Source organism: Hermetia illucens, chromosome 3 (genome assembly GCF_905115235.1).
Source record: "Hermetia illucens chromosome 3, iHerIll2.2.curated.20191125, whole genome shotgun sequence".
Lineage (NCBI taxonomy): Eukaryota > Metazoa > Arthropoda > Insecta > Diptera > Stratiomyidae > Hermetia > Hermetia illucens.
The window spans coordinates 60,647,238-60,666,087 of NC_051851.1; the positions used below are offsets into that span (position 1 = coordinate 60,647,238).

The following is an 18,850-nucleotide window of genomic DNA, read 5'->3' on the forward strand; positions in this document are numbered from 1 at the left end:
CATGTTTGTACAAAATTCCAGTTGTACCATGTCAATAGACTTTCTTTGTGCACCCAAAGGAAGCACACCTCCATCAATCCCTTGCCTTAATATAGGCTATAGTTAGGAATTTCTGAGCAGGTACAATGCTATTATTTATTAATTCAACGGGCCGAAATAATCACTTAGAATTCAAGCAGAGTTTAAACTCAGGAAGTTACTGTGAATAAAGGACAACAATAAACAGTCAAAGTCGATGAAACGTTGATGTTACTCATACATTTCTGCTTCACGATCTCCACTTAAAGTCCACCTTTCTCTTAATACGATACAAAATATATTATGACCCGAAACTTCAAATTATGACATCAAGATCTCTACCGCTTAGTCATTCGTTTACCCAAATTAACGTAGAACCCACCGAATCCTAACAGGTTGCCTCCCGCATTAAAGCCTTCGAATTTAATTACATTATCATAGCGCTGCACTAAATTCAAATAAAATCACCGACCCGTCGAAATGTAGTTCCTGTGGGATTTTATAGTAGCGCTTGCATTTACGACTTCCATAATTAACACTCAAAATTATGCTCAGTGGGTATATGTGCAAAATTGAAATATTACGACTACAATTGCCACTATTATTTCCGAGAGCATTATGTAATCCTGGCAGCATGACATCTTCCTGCCGAGACAAGAGCATCCTTGAAAACCGGAGGCTTGAGGAAGTGTAGTAGTAGTCCGAAATCGACTAAGCGCAACCATACACTCGCTATCTCAACTCTTGGGGGAAAATTTATGGGGTGCTAGTAAACTTAAGCTCTTCGTTTGCGATTTAATTTCAAACTGTTTCAAGAACGAACGCCATAAATCAGATGATATTCGCTCCAGAAGTAATGCGATTCATGATGGACTACGACAACGCGTTTCCCTGCAGAACTGACCAGCACAGATTACTTTTGTTTCCAACCCGCTTCGCAGGGGACATGACCCGACGGATTTCTGGGCAAGGGGATAAGGAAAATGAGTTTGGGAAGATCATTGTCACGGAAAAAAATTACATCCTGACAGAATTGCAAATTAAAATTAAGTTGCAACTAGAGACCAAAGTAAGCTACATTACTGACCACTGAAAATGTGCGAAAGCGAAGACGAACTTATGTGGAAAATATAAATACGAAATTGGTGAATTTGAAATCTGATGAATCAACTGGGGGCGTGGATAAACGGGCATCTAAAAAGTTCAAAGTAAGTTACGCGAATTTGGCACAAAATCTGATTTTCATAGTCTTTGTTTTTAATATATTAAAGTAGGAAGAGTATGATCGTGGGTTGAAACGTCCGAAGTGAAAATTATCCGGACCCCGAAGGAAGCTCCTGGCTCGAAGAGAACTGCATAGTTTCCCCTTCTATCATTCGGCCTGCGAATAGAACAAAAACACAGGTCTGCAAATAAAAAAATGTTGGAATAATTTCAACAGATTCTTATGTAATTTGATGATATTCGAAAATATATAACAAGTCAGAATTTTTCACGAAATGTGATTTTATATTTGGGCTATTTTCCCTTGTCTAAGCCGTGAGATCTTGACAGATGGATAGTATTTTCATCACATGAAACGCATTTTTAAGGTTTTATGTAAAACAGAATCTTATTAAAACCGGTCTATTGTCTGTCTGTCCGTCACACGCATTTTTCTCAGACAGACAGCTACAGCAATTGACACCAAATTCGATGGAAACGTAGAAACTGTAAACGCAAGTGTATACAGTAAGTTAAATCCTTCTATTTCGTTTTTTTTGGGGGGGGGGGGGGGGGATCGCTATACGTGCAAAAGGGGGATGTAGATTTTTTTTTCATCAAATTTAGTCATGGGGGTATCAAATGAAAGGTCTCGATTAGTATTTTCTGAAGCCGTTACTAGTTTTGATATTTATTGGAAACCTGCGGAGTGCGGGGGTCCAAAGTGATAATTTCTTTAACGGACCCATTTTCAGAAACTACCAGACCGCAAAATCTGAATAAAATGAGGAGGCTGCCAACCAATGGTGCCTAGGCTCTGAAATACCCTGCATACTAATATCTGTTCAAATAAAGTTACTAATAGTATGTTACTATAATTTTTAGTAATTGGCTGCGAAAGCCCCCTTATGTTTATTGTAGAATTACGATGTAATGATGTAAAGATGTAATGATGTAATATAGGCTATAGTATGGAGAATGATCCTGCCAAGTTTGGTGGAAAGCGCATTGTTACTAACAAAGTTATAATAGGTCAAAGTTGCCGTTTGTGTGCAAATTTAAGACTCTGAATGTTAATATCACGCCAAAATGGATATTCTCACATGATATATGCACATATTACGCGCTAGGTTCTGATGAGACAAATGCACACTCAAATCGCTTTATAAAACAAATACACAAAACTTTTCATACCAGAAGCAGCTTTCGGTTTTCCGACTTGTTTGAATGAACTTTAACTAAAAGTGAATAAGAAAAGAGAAATACTTGTCACCTAATATTCTAGGTTGATATTATGATAGAGATGCAGTGAACCCAATGAAGCATCAGCTAAAGACGGTAGTTTTTATGTACACATAACATGCTTACTGCATATAAGTTGCCTATTGCTCTCGATCTTCCGAAACATGCTGCTGAGTTGCTTAGATAACAACTCATGAGTAAACATTTATCTGGAACGACTTTTTATTGATTCAGACATCGTGAAAAGAATTTCGTGCCCTTCTTCAACCAAGAAGAAAATTGAGTTTATTGTAGTGACACTAAGGTTTGATGATTATCAATGGTGTCTCTTTATTGACTCATCGAAGCTCAAATTAAAAGCAGTTTTACTCCATAACAGTGGTTTCTATGCTTCCTTTCCTGTTGGACATTCTGTGTTCTTAAATGAGACCAATGACAACTTCGAAGTGATTCCTCAAAAACCAATTATGAAGATCACGCTTTTCAAATGTGCGCCGATTTACAGATCATATATGAATATGCTGCTTGGGTAAAAAGCTAGTTACAACAAATTTTCTTGTTTTTTATGTCTATGCGACAGTCCAGTCTAAACAAGTTACAGGTCGATGGCGAGGGTGCTTATGGTTGGACAAAACAATATTCCGCTTGGTACATTAACAAAAAATTGGCGGACTTACACCCTGATGATCATGCTGTAGAGATAAAGATTGAAATCTAATTTCCGACAAAATGCATTTATTGGAGCGATGGGTTGAGTATTATGATGAACTGCTCAACAACCAATATATCGGCGAGTTGTAGGTCCCGCCAACTGAAGACGACGCCCAAATGCTACTACCACCAAGCAGGAAGAAACAGTCCGTCATCGGCTACGAGGCATTATTTGTCCCATATATACAAAGGGGGATATCACGCAGTGCAACAATTATAGATGTATCAAGTTTCAAACTTCCATCTATAAGATATTCTCTGCTAGTTTGCTAGACTGGATAGTTCCATACACCCAGAACATGATTGGCCCAAACCAAAGCAGCTTCACTTCAGGCAAATCAGCAACTGATCAGATTTTATCTCTGCAGCAAGCGATGGAAAAACTGTTGGAATATGGACATCAGTTGCGGCATCTTTTCATCGACTTTAAGAGCGCGTATTTATAGCATAGCCAGGGTGAACACGACCATGACAGAATTCGTATCCCAACGAAATTAATAAGATTGCCTAGACTGATCCTGACCAATGTGCGAGGCCAGATAAAAGTAGAAAAATCACTCTCAAAACCATTCAACATCAACAACGGTTTAAGGAAAGGGAATGCCCTATCATGCGTTCCTTTTAACCCGGTCTGAGACAATGGATAAAGTGATTCACGATGCAGACGTGGATGCGGGAGGCACCATCTTCTTCAAGTCCACCTAACTACTGGCCTACGCTGACGATATTTGCATTATGGGGAGAACAACCCGGGATGTACAGTCAACCTTCATCCAGATCGAGTAGGCAGCGCGAGATCTTGGGCTGCACATTAATGAAAGCAAGACCAAGTAAATACTGCCAACGCGCGCCAGGCCGAAAAACCAAAGAACGAACAACATTGAATTGCACTGGTCAAACAGGAAGAATAAAGACTGGAGACTAAAACTTTGAGATCGTTGAAAATATCTCCTATCTAGGGCCGAAAATCACAACCGATAACAGCTATGATGATAAATTCCGTGCACCGCTGTTGGCGTCTTACCATAGGGTCAAATCTCTCACTGTTCAAGATAATGATCTTGCTAGTCCTTATATATTCCTCGGAGATCTGGGTTCTTGGCCATGTTAGAGAGATCCTCCGAAAAATTTTCGGCCGCCTACATGAGGATGAACAATTCCGTAGTATACATAACGACGACCATGACCGTCTGGTTGTGGATAAAATCGCGTTCAACAGGTTGCGATGGGCAGGTCACCTAATCCATATGGATGAGGATGATCCAACCAGGAAGTCTATAAGGATAATATCTATGGTAGAAAAAGAAGACGAGGCAGACCCAGCCTGAGATGGAGCGATGTGTAGGTGATGAGGCCAGTCCTCATGTATTCCTTGGAGACATGGTTTCCTTATCAAAAAAATTACGAGCTCTTGGGAGCGTTCGAGAGAAGAATCCTCCGAAGAATTTGGTCCCTCTATGAGGATAGATGATTCCATAGTCTACATAACGATCTATGAGCGATACCATGACCGTCCGGTTGTGGATAAAATCCAGCTCAACAGGGGGTGGTTTACCTGTGGTTGAGGATAATGATGATCCAGCCCTGAAAGTCTATAAGGGCAATATCTATGGTAGAAAAAGAAGACGAGGCACACTGCTTGAAATGGGGTAATGGCATAGGTCAGGACGCTAGACAACTTTTAGGGATGTCGAGTTTGTGGACGTCGTCGCAGAACCGGGGTGTCAACGTTCTTTACTAAGGCAGACCTAGATCGGATGCTCCGTTGATGATAATATTTGTTTTTCCAGATATCGTAACAGAGGACCTCTAACATATCTGCTGTTTGCCAACATCATGACAGATCTGCAGAAGCAAGAATGGTTCGCATTTAAGGATGTTGTAGAGCCATTTTTCGGTGACAATAAAGATCCTGATTACAAAAATATAGCCAGAATAATTCGAAAGTCTTTTCAAGCCTTCTGTTGTCTCATGAACTAAAGGTACATTTTCTCCAATCTCACCTGGACTACTTTTTATAGGATTTACGGGCTGTGAGTGAAGAGCAAGGAGAACGTTTTCTTCAAGATATTAAAAAGATGGAAACAAGATATCGATGATATTAGAGCGTAACAATGATGGCAGACTACTGGTGGGTGCTACAGAGGAAAATTTCAGACGCTCTGTATAATATGTACCAAGAGGAGCCTTATAGTGGAGAAACAATGATTTTATGTAGAACCACAAGTGCCTTTAATTCGGAAATAAACATTTCAAATAATAAATATGACTTCACATATTTTTATATCATTACTTATATCTCCTTCGAGTAATCCCATTGCGAAAAATGGATTCCAAATTTGTGGAAAGCATGACGTGATAAAGCAAAATGGATTCACCGCACTAAATCATATAAATCAGCTAAAATTATCCAACCAGCTTTTCAGTGTAATTTAGTAACTTTTATGTTCCGCCACTAAAAATTTTATTTATGCGAGCGGGGTAAACTTCTTAATCTCAAGTTCCATTTCTAGATACTAGTTTCTGATATTTGAAATCTAAATTATCAATTTCTCTGACTCGTAGCAGCTTCCAGGTATTCTCTTCGAATACTTCCCACATTCTCAAACTAGTTAGGACAATGGTTTGTGAGTGTTGTATATGTTCTGCAGATATGCGACTGCCTATAACCAGCTTCGGTTCAAATTAGAAATCCAAAATTATCTTATTCGTATTATTTGCCTTATGTACGGGTGACAATTAAATCCTCATTCCTGCTTTCTCCATGATTACTCGTTTAATTGGTTTTCTGAAAATTTTCAGCTTCTACTTTTTTGTTTTCCTCTCATTAACCGGTCCAAGAACGGTAGTCGCCCTTCCTTTTCCATCTCCAGGCTGAATTCGATAACTATATATTGACGCAGTGAAGGTTATTTTCGAGTTAGTATTTTCCTATGATGCCTTCCACATACCTCATTCAAAACACTAGCATTAGACCGGGATATTCGAAAAGAGAGCCTTGATATCAAAGGACGCTGCCACTTTTTTCTCCTCGAGTTTCCCAGTCGATTGAAGAGCCTGGCGGAACACGTTTATATTCTTGGCCGATTTAGTCTCAAACTATTTTTTCCATATTCTGCGATTTCCGTAGACATTTTCGCGAAAACAACTTTCCTCATCTTCTTACATGGTTTATGAATTTAGGGGCCCTTTAATTGTAGAAAGTCTGTTGATAATAATAATATTGCCAAGATCAGTTATACTACGTCCTAGGAAAACTACAGTATCCTTTTTCTGGTTAAAATATACCTATTAACTACAGTATGTCGTTCAAGCCTATAACCGACAGGACTTACTGTATTATATTCCCTTATTCCAAGTGTTTCAGCCTGCTATCTGGTATTAAATACTCTCCCAGGTACCTCGAGGTCGTTTGCACAAGTGAGCGTGTGCGTAGAATCTACAGATATGTCCATAGATATCCCTAAATTCCATAGGGGATAATTTAACCTGCAGTGAATATTCCCACTATAATCCGGAGATTCTTCTTGGTGAGGTTTAAATAATCTTCTCAGCAGTTGCATTCGTTCCCCCGTGAGCACCCTGGACGCCGTAGCTATGAACCCATTTGGAATTGCACAAAAGGGCTCTAGTCTATGTAGCGGCGTCCCTGTTCTTTCTTGGTCAACTCATCCCACACCACATCTTATCTCTCTTCTTATCCAATATGGCCTGCAATCCATGTTATTCAGCATTTTTTGAGCGAGCCATAGTGCCTAAATGCCATAGTGCCCGCTTAACTATCGGTTAGAAAAGCAATGCTCTGTCCCTTGTAGCTCCTTTGGAGTTTGGAGGAGGCGCATCTATCTATAGCCCATCTTTCCGCTTGGAATATGTTGAGGCCCTCAGCTTCTTCTGTGAGGGAACCGTGAGTGTACCAGGGAACAAGTTGTTAGCTAAACACAGAGGTCGTTGCTACACTCTACCAGTTTGCAATATTATTCCAACGCATTTCAAACTTTTTATTGAAATGAAACCTCACATTGGCTCCTACAGATTAAGAACATGTCATCAGCGTAACCCTGGATCTGTCTTCCGGTGGTTGTTAGTTCTCCTTGGAGTTTGTTAACTAGTATACTACGCATTAGCTGTGATGGTGGACAACCTTAAGTAGTGCTCACGATGATAGAGTTTGTACATATCGGCACTTCTATTTGCTTGCTTTTTAACGTCCATCTCATCCGGATGGCCAGGGTGTTTCCTACTCCCTTGCGGATCAGGGCATCACATATCTATGTAACTTGGGTTCGTCTAATGCTCCTTAGATGATCAAAAACTCAACGAGCTATTTCTTTAGTTTCACCGAATATAGGACAGTTTTGATTGACCACTATGTCCGGTAAGTGTGCTGAAATGCACGGAGAGGATTACGCATTATCTAATATTGATGTCTATGACTTTCTCCGCCGGGTGATATTCTACAATAAAACACAGGTCTCTACTTTTCTTATTTTAATGGAATCAAGCGATCTTCTAATTTTGATACAATGACCCTTGAATGAGCAAGACGATAAGTAGCCGTACAAATGCGCACTTTTGCAAAGAAATAATTTTTTTTTAATAAAACAAAAGAGGAATTTTTATTTCAATGATATTTTTACTCGATTCCGAAATTAACAAACAAAAACTACGATCAAAATTACTCACTGGAATGCAACTGGTCTAGTCAAGCCACATTCCTTGAAGTTTTTTGGAGATGGAAAAGTCTTGCACATGTTCGATCGCGACGGGAGTTGCACTAGCAAAATTCCGCGTCTAAGGGCTTGTGTTAGTGCCGTGGATGTGTTGCAGTGCATTGCTGTGCGCCGAGGTGGATGTGTTGCAGTGCATTGCTGTGCGCCGAGGTGGTTGTGAACACATGGCTGCAAGTTGCTGCGAGCACGTGACAGCATCTGTCAAATCAACAAACATTGCCCAGCTGTTTATGGACCCCACATCCTAGCGGGAACCAAAAGCAGAGCTTCCCCAAAGATTTATTTCAGATTAATGGTGACGGATCTTAATGAAATCACTGAGCGAATGATGCTTGAATATTCTCCTATGTAAAGCTTGCTGGAAGCAAACCCTCGCAACATTATCGACAATGGAAGAAAGAAACACACGCAAGAAAACTACCTAGGCGACATTGATACAGTGAAACATCAATACCACTTACCTACTTAGTCACTAACCGAAGGGCACACAATGAGTTCCGTACCCCTTTCCCGCTAAAGTTGCTTTTCCTGTAGTGTACATTCTGGAGAGGAAGCCAGAGGTGGCTCAATGGTTAAACGTGAAGTCAAACAGCGTCAACTGGAAGTAAGCAATAAAAACTTCATTCAAGGAGCTTCACTTCACTCATGGATTATCCTCTAATATATAAGATAATACTGACTTTAAGGTCACAAATTCGCTGCAGGAGATTTCAATGTGAAGCATATTCACTGGGGCTCAAGGCCAATCTCAGCTATAGGTCACGAATTGTGTAAGGCAATCTTGGGCACCAGATTTGACAAGATAACAGCAGAAGAGTTTTCTTACTCACCGACTGACATAAACAAAGTACCTGATCGATTCCAATATCAATGTCCGATAACGCAAACAGTCTATGAGGTATAGTCAAACCATTCTGGCTTAATGTTCACGCACCTAGTACCCAGTGCACCCAGTGTAATTTCCCTTAAAATATATTAACGAACAAATCCGTAAATGGACACTACTTCATTCCATATTCAATTAAAAAGCATTTCTGATATTGTTGAAGTTTTATTGAAAGTTGCCTCTACAGCGGCACCTAAATTTTCAAAGAAGTCTATTCATTGGAGACGAGCATGGGGAGAATACATATTGTTAAATACTGCATAATTAAATTTGCAATAAAGCGTTTCTATAGAAGTTATAGAACGAATTTCCATTGAGTACTTCGTAATGCACTGATAGAGATAGTGAATTTCAGAAATCTAGGGGTGCTAACTAAAGGCAGCTTTGGAAGTCCCAGGCTTTCGCGCAACTCACTTTGAGTACGGAAGTCTCGGTATCCAAGTAGACATATACGCAGGAATTATGCAACGGTTATAAGGTCTAACTATAACCGGCAGAACTCATTGCGAAGAATTATTCAACTTAGCTAAAGCAACCTGACACCTCATTCGCGTTTACTACCGCTTGGTTTCCTGGCCGCAAGAGAGAAGAATACTCCTCTGAATATCATCATCTTATAATGCGTAGGTCCAGAATATGCAGCTGAGGAGCAAAGGAGTGGAGATATATTCTTTCTGCGACTAATTACACGTAGTTCAGGGACTTCCTAAAGGTGACACTGTGCACGTGATGGGTGGTCTGAATTTCCGAGGTGCCTCTGACAGCACTTTGCTCGGACGTGTGATGTGGAAACAAGTTCTGGGCGACTACAACGATAATAGTGGGAGGTTTGTGGATTTTTACAGTTTCCACCGGCTCGTCATTGGAGGCAACTTGATTGGGAGGCGGGAGCAGGCTGGTTTCCGCCCTGGATCACGTCGATACCTTATGCATCATTTTGGAACAGTGCACGGAATTTAGATTTTCGCATCCCCTACCCTTCATTGATTTCGATAAAGCTTTTGACAATACGCAGGGAGTGTAGCCCGAGTGTTCTATCCAGGAGGGGCACTCCGGAGAAAGTAGTAGCAGTTATACGAGCGATATATGTTGGCACGAAATGTCATGTGTTCCACCGAGGTAAAATCTTAGAGGAGTTTGTATCTTATCAGCGATATTATTTTTCCTTGTTATCGGGGACGTTCTCAATGCTACTTTGCCCGAAGGGCGTGGAGGACTTCAATGGATTAAGCCATCTTTCCTCAAATACCTTGACAACGCTGATGACATCTGTTTGTTCTCTCACCGGGCCGTGAACCTTGGGCAAAGGGCTTTGAGTTTGAAGAAAGAGGTAACTAGAATTAATGAAGATAAACTGCATTTCAAGCAACTGTGAATGATGGCACGTAAGTGTGTTTGACGTGCTTCACCCCACCAAGAGGTAAATGGTAAATCCAGAAGTGTCGAGTTGCGCACCGAACTTAACATTGGTGATTTGCTGTTGCGTGTTATTTTATCCGCTTTGCTCATTGTCAAAAAAAAAATCACTACTTTTCACAATAACGTCGAAAAATATTTTTTATTTCTCATATACCGATATTTTGAGGACCAATTATCGTCTTGCTCAGTGAGCTTTGGCCCTAGGGTTCATGTAATGAATTAAAATTCACTGAGGAGAGTACAAATGGTCTTTGAAATATCGGAATATAAGAAATATAATTTTCTTTTCAGAGTTATGGGAAAAATTCGGTTTTTTACTATTGGTGATCAACTCATCCAAGCTATCAGAGAAATGCAAGTACCTAGAATTTGTGTAATGAACCCGAGCTCGAGTTAGTGATTTGAAGGATGCTTCTCAGTTCGAATTTCTACATGTGAAGCTGGTTCTAAAGTTGCGCCCGGGAAAGAATAAAACATAGCATCAAATACGTTCATTATCCCTTCACTGACATTTGCATTAAGAATATTGCGGTCGACGAAATCAAACCTAGAAAGTAACCTGTGGTTATCATCGCCTAGGTTTTGCCGTGAAGCAGATGAGCTTGTCTAGTGACATCGCAGGTGGTTGACAGTACGGTGGAACCTCAACGCCAGTTTGACTTACTTCGGATTTATTTTTACAAGAAGGAGCAAGTGATTCCTTTGAATGCGGCTTTTTATCAGGCAGATTGCTGGTTGAGTCTCTTTAATTTGGAGGAGCGATCGATAAATGGAAGTCGATGGAAATGCACGATAAATACGTATCATATTAGCGATTTCAATTACGACGCAGTTTTAGGATTGTTGTGAATTAAAGTGAGGCCCATTTTCAGACACTTCCTGTCCGGAAGATTTGAAAAAGGTTGCGGGCGCAAAGTAATTCACATATCGGTGTCCGCTTAAATAAGATTCATAACAATATATTACTACATTTTGTAAACAGTCGAATCAAGAGTTTGCAATAAAATAGGCCAGAATATGTAGTAAAAATAGTATTTTATCAATAAAGGTGTAATAGGTTTAAAATGTCACTTTCATGTGAATTTGCTGGAACCCTAGATATTGAATGTGAATATCGCACTAACTAGATAATTGAATGGAACAATCGTGCAACCAAATATTCATACATTAGAAATCTACAAACGTGGAGCTTCTGGTTCCTGGCTTGTAATATACTTTTGAACACTCAATTCAATCAAATGATAATTATTGTATCCATTGGTTTGTTTTTTATCGTAACGCTTTGTGTATTATCAGTTGCTGGTTTCAGGGTATTACCTGAATAATTTAATCTAATTACGTCGGAGTAATGAATAATAATGCAGCACCTCAAGCATACTCAGCCAAATAATCACCTTCTTAAATGGATGATTGCACAATCGTCCTCATTATTTTGTAATATACTTTCAGAGACGTACACTGTTGATGATATTTTCGAGGATTAAGCTTTACAAATGCATACCTTTCAAGTAAGATTATATTCCCGAAATAACGTACAATCAGGCATACGAAACATACTGTATGATAGCAACTCCATTACGAAAATGAATACGTAAGTTAAATGAAATTTTCTCGGGAGCGTTAGAGTTTCATTAATGAGAATAAAATACTCGTACTTGCAGCTGAAATTCACAATTTATTAAAGTGATAGATTCCAGACTGGATGTAGTATGCAGTTAGAAATTATATGCAAATGAAGCAGAGCAAGAGTACAAGGTCTTTGCTTACTTCAGGGGAAGTATCATGCCCAGACATATTCAGAATCATGTGTTACAATTTTTTCCGTGCAGATGATAATGACTAATGTTCTAAATTAAGGCAGCAGCGGGCACTGTCCCAGAAAACGGGTGGAGGTTTCCTTACTTCCTTCTTTGAGTGCTAGGGTTTGTATTCCCTATGAGCACCCTCAACTGTTCAATTCTTGCTAATTTTGTTCAGTATAGTTTCCACAGCCGTTCTCTTTATTCTTTAGCACCACAGCCATGAACCTGCCTCTTCCCCCCGTAAATGGCGTCCTTACTCCTTTTCTGGCCAGCCAGATCTCATTGTGTTAGGGTATTTAATCTATCACTTCCATGCCAGTTCAGTGTTTATCTGGTTTGACTTAGATGCCTTTATATTCGACTGGCTGTCAGTCAGAATTTAATGTTCTGCCCCCTTAGTTTCCTCGTCTCCATCAGCACCAATTTACGGTGTATATTTCCGCCTCAGATATATAAGTATGTTTACCCTTTGGTTCAAAGTGCGGTTTGTTTATATCGATGATTTCAGCGCCTGCTCCCATTAGTGTTAGGCAACCGTTCGCCTGGTTTAGTTCGCAGACAGTGTAAAGGTTAAGCTTCTTGCCCGCACCTGTTCACGAAGGTGAAAAGGAGTCATTCCGGGAAGGACCTCCAGGGTTCTATAATAGAGCATGTCCTCATGACCCTAGTGACACACAAGGGAATCTTTCTGATCTATGTACCCTCCTGGCTATTAGCTCTGTTCGTTTTCATCCTATTATACACATTCAAATTATCAAAGCCTTTGTATGTTCTACAAATATGTTCCCTACATACGTCTTCTACAACAGTTTTTGGTCAAGCGTAATTCAAAAAATATTTGGCTTCTGTTTCTTGTTAACCTCCATGGCATGTAGCCTCTCTGGTGACCAAGTTTTCGCTTTCTAGTGAACCATGGTGATCTTGGGTAGATTAATGTGCATTGTGTGTACGCTTTCGGAATAAATACCACTTTTGTCTCCCTTCATGAACTTGTTATTGTTATGTATTTCAAAAACTATTCTGCCCCTTACCACTCTTAGAAGGGATCTTAAGATGACTTCTAGGCCTCTTTAAAGTGGAGCTAGGAAAGTGTCATGTCATGTCATTTCCTGTGATTTCATTTGATAGTTTTCATTCTCCATCTTACTCAAGCTTCCGAGCATACCTATTTTGCTAGTTTCTAATTTTTCTTCTTGCTCCTCCTGTCTGCTATTCGGGTTTCAGGTAAAATGTTGCTATCTTTGACAGTGGGGGAGGATCCCGAGAATTAAATTTTAAGAAGCAGTTGTACCCTGTCCTTCTCATTCTTGATATATGTCCCAACGTTCTTTTTCAGATAGGCAGATTGACATATCCTTGGCCCTGTATATTGTGAATACGGCGGTTTGTTCAATCGCTTCAGAATTCCTAAAGTCATTTTGATTTGTTTCACTAATCGAGTTATTACATGTCGAAAATCCCCGAATTGTTCTGCCTCTTGAAGAGTTTCTGGACCTCAGCTTTTTTCTTGTTAGGATCCAGTTCCAGTAGACTATATCTCTTGGAATCACTATCTCAACCGGACAGCTGGCCTTCCATGCGTAAGTTATTATGTTGAGGTCTTCGAACCACTTCCTCCACTTTCTGTTCACTTCTGATATCACGGCACACCTCTAGATTGGACTTATTATTCTGTAATACGATAACCTCCAATTACTGACGAGCCCCTTCAGTTTATTCTCTAGTATCTGTTGCCTAACCATGATTGTTGGCGTGTCCTTGCATGATATATTTCCAGCATCTTCCTAAGTATATATTCAGGGTAACGGTTTCCTTTTGTTGTCAGTTCCTCCCCAGGTTTCATTATTTGGGTTGGCATCGCAGTATAAAAGATATGGTACCGCCTTCCTATCATATAACCTCACCAGTAGGCGGGTTCCGGGAGGTGGCTGCCGTATACCACGACTACCTCCGGGTTTTTCCCTGACTTCTAATGAAACTCGATAGCTACAAAATTTGGAGGTAGGTCAAATTAAATTTTAAAATCATGTAAATTCTTGCTTTTTCACAAGAGAAATCATGAAATGTTTGCATACTTCCTCCTTGCACACTACTTATCTGCTCTGACATGCTCAGAGTTCCTTAGCTAGCACTGTTACGATGTTATCCTTTGAAATCGAGCTTTTCAGTTTACTTTTCACCCACTATGTCTTCCGAAGTACAATTCCTCGATTTCTTCTTATGCACATGCGCCAAGGTGCTATAGTCTTTGCCGTTTCGCTGCCAGCAGGGATCCGTCATTTACCATGATCGTGAGTAGTTTGCCTTTTGTCTCCATTTGCTCCTGATGACTCTCCGAAGCTGTGTGTAATGATTTTTAATTTGAAGAAGTAAGAGGCAGAAGCACCGCCCCCTCCGTCGCTTTTTTTGGGGAAGGTATGCTGTCACCATGTGCATCCTCTACTACTTTACATGCCACCATGTGGATCCCTCGTATATTATCCCCTGCTACTTTCCAGCCTGGCAATGCCCTAAGCCATTCCGCTGTGTCCTCCATGCTTGATCTCAAGGGAGATTAATTTTTACGGAAAAGATTTCAGTAGTGTGGACAGTCAGATGCAATTCTTCGTACTAATATAGCTAACGCGCCTGACTTACCCAAGGTTTCATCCTCCCCTCGTGTGGTTGGGATTTGCATTTTTTGGGAGCATTCCCATCTTTGGGGCTGATCTGCAATACTTGACCCTTTATCGGTTGCCCAGCTAAAAGCTTGGGTCTATCCTGAGCAATCTTAGTGACCTGTTTCGATATCAGGCACTTTTCAGACAGAGTAGATACCATTTAAGGGCTGCGCCGTTTAGTGCTTCCTTCTTCGCGTGCGATATGCTGACCTAAAATTTACAACTTTCTTATGAAGAACTATAGTTGATTACGGCCTTCAAATAGGCCAATGTTGAACCCTCACTGTCTTCCCAACTTCGCCGTTCTTGAACACAGTCATATAATGATAATTATCGTTGCGTGATAATTTTATGGATCTGGAAGTATAGTAGAGCACTGCAGCGACAGTAACGGTACATTACCGGATTACGGCACCCTGTTGGAGGCAATAGGGTCAGTATTGCACTTACCAGTGTTTATTGCCCTGATTTACTCAGGTACTCGTTTTCAATTGAGTTGGCTGGTAGCCGACATCCAACCACGGTATAAATTCCTCTGCCACCAGTGAAATTTGAACCGCGACGTTCCGTACGACAGCCTAGTCTTCTAACTACTGAATCATCCTGACAGATGTAGTCACGTTGTTATCACCATGGTTATCAGTTGTGAGGTTTTGCGGGAATGGGATCCCGCCTATTTGTTAATTTTATTCATTTTGTTCTCACGAATATGCGGCTAGGAAGTCCGCCCCGTAGCTCGGTAACTGCGGAAACAGGCTATTAGTGGGGTTCTTCTGAATACAGTAAATTGTTTCCGACTGCAAACTATTCAATAAGCACAGGTTCACTTTATAATAGATTAGAGATGTATTTTTTAGAACGCCAGTCCAGATTCGTAGCGTTTTGTTTATGGTTGGCTTCCAGAGATCTGTATTCCGCATCAGTTTATCTTGCAAGTCACTGCTTGGCTCCAAAAATAGTATAAAAATTAGGACAATAGATAGAACCTAGATACATATATAAGGAAACCTGGTTGGAAAGTTTTTATGCAAAGTTTCTTGGAGATGGAGCATTTCCTTTTTGTAATTAATTATATTTGTTCATTTTTTATGGTTTTTTGAATTTGCTCCTCTCTGTCTTTTTTGCCAAGGACGGCATTTCTAAAAGACATTTGCCAAAAAGAACCCGGCATGTGGGACTTTCATCTGCTAAAATGACATCCGCGACAGCGCGCGAAATTTCCCTGAAGTATTATATTGGGTAAAAGATTTAATTTTAGCTAACTCGCCCTGCCCTGCGTTCGAAACAACGCTAAATATTCGCCAACTACTCGCCAAATGACAGATTTGATACCTTATACTTATTTTTCCCATGATAATTAGCACCTATGATCGTTATACCTGTCGGTGATGCAGTTATCATCTTTGGATCAGGATCTGAGCAACAATTCATTTATTTATATAACTTACTGGTACCAGACCCATGTAAAGGAGGAGGGTTCGACGCAACGTACTTTGTAATATCTTCAGTAGTTCGAGTAACTCCCCTATACTAAATCCTACCTAATATTTTGAGTTCAGGTCTAGCAACAGGTCGATTCAGAGAAATGCTAATACGTCCACCTCAGTCGATGCGGCAGGAAGAGCCCCGATCGTGTTAAGAAGTGGGGATATACTGACGTTATCACAACGTTAGCACTTTGGTCCAGGCCATATAAATTGGTGCTTGCTGGCAGAATATTGGTGCCCTCACTGGTAAGACAGACTGGTAAGACGGCTTGAACAGGGGTGGGGCTCTAACAGGAACTTTATGGTGCAGAACCAAAAGTGGCAACACAGAACCTGAACACGGTAAAAAACGGTACAAACTTCTCTACTTTGATAGCTCGTGCATTCAATATGGTAGTCTGCGGGTTTCCTCGACGTTACAAAAGGAGACAAGCGATTTTCGAGAGCTTACTTGAAGATTGAAAAAAGAGAAAAAGGTGGTCAAAGGGTAGTATAGGTCCCAGGGCGAAACGTGGATTGGTACCCACGATGGAGCATAAAACCTGGGAAATGCCTGCTGAACCAACACCAGTAGCTCTACTACCAAACCCTATTTGCACCTCCACGTGGTGACCGCTGGGAGCTCTTTCGTAACGAAAAGCTTCAGACGGAGAAGGATGAAGACGACTCCCCCGCGCCTAAAAACGGGACAAATTGTACCAACTGGTCCTCCAGGTTGGGGGTTGGGTAGGGCTGACAACCCTACACGGAAAACCGATGTTACGGAGCCACGAAAGGAGCCTCGGACAGGATGGACTTTACAACGACGAACCCGGCAACGACAACGGATTAACGATTTGCGCATTTTCTCATGGAACGTGCGCTCCCTGTACAGAGATGAAGCTGATAAGCAGCTAGCCGATACCCTGTCCCAATATAGGGCTGATATAACAGCGTTACAAGAGATGCGATGGACAGGGACCGGTTTCCTGGAGAAGAGCCACTACACCATATATTATAGCGGTCATCCAGTAAACCATGTGCTGCGAGTAGGTTTCTTAGCCAGCCAAAAAAATAAACCTGTTGGTATCGGCTTTGAAAACATAAGCGAACGGCTACGCACTCTGCGCTTGCGAGGCAAGTTTAGAAATATAAGCCTCATTAACGTTCACGCCCCTACAGAGGAGACTGCAGAGTCGGAGAGGGATACCTTCAACGAGGCAGTAGAACGAACCCTCGCAACCTGTCCCCGACATGATATTAAAATTATACTTGGGGATTTTAACAGCTAAGTAGGGAAGGAGCCCGTATTCAGGCGATGCGTTGGCTCCCATAGCTTACACGACAAACGAATGATAACGGACTGCGGATTATTCAATTAGCAGGGTCACACGAAATGGTTGTTGGAAATACCTGGTTTGCGCGGAAAGCGGTCCACAAACATACGTGGGCCTCTCCAGACGGGACCACTTTCAACCAAATTGACCACGTGCTGATCGAACGCCGCCACCTCTCAGCCTTGATGAATTTCAGAACATATAGGGGGCCCAATATAGACTCGGATCACTATCTCGTTGGCATGGTGTTCTGAGCACGAATAACAATACCACCTAGAATCCCCTCTGACAATCAGGTGAGAGTGAACACTGAAGCCATCCACAGCATAACCGTCCGCGACAAATATAAGAGGGAAATGGATGCCGCAATAACTGCAGTCAACAGAGGACCTGGAGATGAAGCATCAACAAATGATCTTCACAATCACCTGAAGAACGTTATCATGGATACGGCCACAAACTTGGCCCCAGCCGCAAAAGGAGTCGGAACGGTTGGTTTGACGATGAATGTAAGCTAGCAATAGAGCGGAAGAATGCCGCATACCGAGTTATGTTGCATTCTCAAAGAATGCGGGCACGCGCAGAGACTTATCATGAACTCCGTCGAGCGGAGAGGCAACTTCATGACGGAAAAGGAAGCCTGGGAGAACCAACAAGTCCGTGTACTAGAAAAGTACAGGGAGCAACCGCACCAGATCCGGAAGTTTTACCAACAAGTCAGCAGGATGAAGCCTTATACACCTCGATGCTTATCCTGCCGAGACAAAGAGGGAAATGTGTTTTCCGACAGAGTAGGCATATTGGAGAGATGGGTTGAGTACTTTGATGAACTACTGAACAACCAGAACATCGGCGAGTTGGAGGTCCCGCCAACTGAAGATGACGGACAAATACTGCCACCACCAAGTTTAGGAGAAACCCTCCGTGGAATTCATCGGCTCAAAAATCATAAGTCGGCAGGAGCCGATGGAATTACAGCGGAATTGGTTAAATATGGAGGCGACCAGTTACACCAAGTGTTTCATCAACTTGCGCTCAAGGTATGGGACAGCGAATCAATGCCTGACGATTGGCAACGAGGCATTATCTGTCTCATACATAACAAGGGAGGTATCACACAGTGCCGCAATTATAGAGGTATCACGTTGCTGAGTACCATCTTTAATTAATCTTCACTGTTGGAATCGAACATTGTCCGTTCGCACGACAAGCTCGCTCTTGTGAGATGCCCGGGGAATTTTCGTAATAACTTTTGAGTGTCGAGGGCAGTAAATAGAAAAGTCGAGATCGGATCGAAAGCAAAGAAAAGGTTGGACTTGTAATGATTTGACTTGATTTACTTTAACTATTTAACTCTTATTTTTTTGATTATA

At 41.2% G+C, this 18,850-nt stretch overlaps 1 long non-coding RNA gene across 1 annotated transcript; it reads left to right on the forward strand.

Annotated features, from left to right (window-relative positions):
- Window positions 1-1,123: 1,123 nt before the first annotated feature.
- On the forward strand, window positions 1,124-1,411 carry LOC119652640. The gene is made up of 2 exons (XR_005249567.1): window positions 1,124-1,226; window positions 1,290-1,411. It is a non-coding gene; the product is annotated as an uncharacterized LOC119652640 (long non-coding RNA).
- Window positions 1,412-18,850: the final 17,439 nt, after the last annotated feature.